This window comes from Phoenix dactylifera, chromosome 11 (assembly GCF_051530095.1).
Source record: "Phoenix dactylifera cultivar Ajwa chromosome 11, Ajwa_hap1_PhDact_Kaust_v1.1, whole genome shotgun sequence".
Taxonomy (NCBI): Eukaryota; Viridiplantae; Streptophyta; class Magnoliopsida; order Arecales; family Arecaceae; genus Phoenix; species Phoenix dactylifera.
The window spans coordinates 11,114,197-11,117,014 of record NC_143200.1 but is presented as its reverse complement, the minus strand read 5'-3'; positions in this window follow the sequence as shown (position 1 = coordinate 11,117,014).

Sequence of the window (2,818 nt, the reverse complement as noted above, 5' to 3'; positions counted from 1 at the left end):
TTGTGAGCCTAGATGCTATCTTCATGGAAAATAGTTTATCCTTGACAGAGACAGTGGGAGGAAAATTGAGCTTGAAGAGAAAGTCTCTAAAGAGCAATGAGCCATTGTGCCTATAGAACCTATTAAGCCAGTACACGTAGTACCTCCTCCACCTCGTATAGGAAGTGTTCCTCATGGGAGATGGGGATCAAGGTAAGGATTCCAATACCTACAACGAGGCGATGTTAGACATCGATTCCGAGAGAAGGCCAGAAGCGATGAAGTCAGAGGACTCCATGCATTCCAACCAAGTCTGGCCCTTGGTAGATCCACCAGAAGGTATAGTACCTATTGGGTGTAAATGGATCTACAAGAGAAAATTAAGTTCAGATGGCTAGATAGAGACCTATAAGGCAAGGCTAATGGCGAAAGATTATAGTCAGTGCGAAGGCACTGAATATCAGGATACTTTTTCACCTGTAACCATCCTGAAGTCCATTCGAATATTGCTTGATATTGCAGCATAATATGATTATGAGATATTGTGATGGTGATCACAAGGTCTGCAAACTGCAAAGGTCCTTCTATGGACTAAAGCAAGAATCTCGGAGTTGGAATACTCGTTTCAATGATATAATCAAATCATTTGATTTCATCAAGAACGAAGAGGAACCATGTGTTTATAAGAAGGGTTAGTGGGAGGGCTATTGTATTCCTCGTGTTGTACATGGATAATATTCTTCCAATTGGAAATGGTGTTCCCATGCTAACTTAGGTCAAGGTATGGTTGTCTAAGGATTTCTCCATAAAAGACTTTGGAAAAACATCCTATATTTTGGGAATTAAGGTCTATAGAGATAGATCTAAAAGGATGCTTGTCCTGTCACAGAATATTACATAGAGGGAGTGCTGAAGAGGTTCGGCATGGAAACCTCTAAAAGAGGATTATTATCCCTTAGGCATGGGACAAATCTCTCCAAGAAGATGTGCCCCAACACATCTGAAGAGATTCAGCAAATGAGCAAGATCCCTTATGCTTCGGCTATAGGGAGTCTCGTGTATACCATGCTATGTACGTGATATGATATAGTATATGCTGTGAGTGTCACGAGCATATATCAGTCAAATCCAGGCAAGAAGCACTGGATAGATATGAAGAACAGTCTTAAGTACTTGAGAAGAACTAAGGACATGTTCTTGGTCTTTGGAAGAATATCAGAGTTGAAGGTAGAAGGATGCACACATATTGATGATAGAAAGTCTACATCAGAATATGTGCAATGATGGTTCAGTAAATTGGAAGAGTTCCAAACAACCGATCATTGTAGATTCTACCTTAGAAGCTGAATGTTAAGCCGTATCTAAGGGTGCAGAGGAAACCTTCTGGTTTAAGAAGTTCATTGCTGAGTTAGGTGTAATGTCATCAGATGCCATAACACTCAACTGCGATAACAAAGGTACGATAGCACTAGCTAAAGAGTCAAGGTCTCATCAGAAGCCGAAGCACATAGAGCGGCGGTTTAACCTAATAAGCGATTACCTCGAAAAGAAATAAGTAGAGGATCAGAGAGTAGACTCCACAGAAAATGGGGTGGACCCATTGACTAAGCAGCTAAGTCGGCAGAAAACTGAAGCGCATCTTGAGAAGATGGGGCTTTAGGTTTATGGCTGATTGGCTTTAGTGCAAGTGGGAGATTGTTAGAAGTATGCCCTAGAAGCCAATTTGGCTGATGCATTATTTTATTCTGGGACATAAATTTGTACTTGACCTTATTATGAATTTATTAAGTTGGGCATTCTTTTCATTCATGTTCTTATGTGTCCATGAATCGTCCAAGGAATTAATAAGATGATGACGCATATTCTCAAGAGTTGAAAATTTGAGCCATGTGTCATTAGTGATTAATTTTTAAATGCTCCTAATCAACGGATCATCACGAGGACGGTGATCGATCCGATGAGATCAGTGCACAGATCGCTTTTCTTATGGATGGACGAGACTCGAGTCCACAATGTAGGGATACTGAAGTGATAGTGCAGGTGCTTGTTAGAGAACGAGGGTACTGAGCGTGACCAAGACAAGAAGTTACTTGGATGTCTATCCACTCGTCAGTGACTTGCTTGATGTTGCAGTAGTGTGACTGGTCCTTTGACCTGCGGTGCTTCGGCTACTCACAGTGAGGTTATTGTAATTTGACTGCACATATACATGGTCTCTAGACATATGGGTCCATGCAGTGTAGATTGGCTGCAGTAGGTTCACTGTAGGAGTAGGGTATGCACCTATATGGAATCTATCGACCTTGATAGATAAGGAGAGATCCTATGTGATTTATAAGACTGAGTTCGTAAGACCTCGGCCGGGGCAGTATGCACAGTGGAGAAAGAGTTTTCCACTCTCGAACTTAAGTCGAATAAATCTTGACATATGACAGACGATGGGGTTTGATGAGTTATCCATGACCTCCGTCCTATAGGGATCCACGATAGTAGGACTGTATCATACGATAACTGCACCTAGAGGTTCATTATTCTATTCTACTGGGTTGCCACTACATACTGCTAGGTGTCACTTGTGGATGTTGAGACTCACGGAAATTTACCTGATGATCGGTAAACCCTGACGAGTAGAACTGAAAGTGTTTCAGTCCACTGAAAGGTGTTTCAGTGATATTGAGATGGAGATCTCAATATGTCTCATTACCAGTTAGATTAGAATCTACGAGGTCACACACATTAGGGGTTCTGATTATTAGGATTGTCGAATTGTGATTTGGAATCACAATGTCAATGAGATTGATGTTTGAAATAACCCACTAAAAGTTAGTGAGTTAAATAG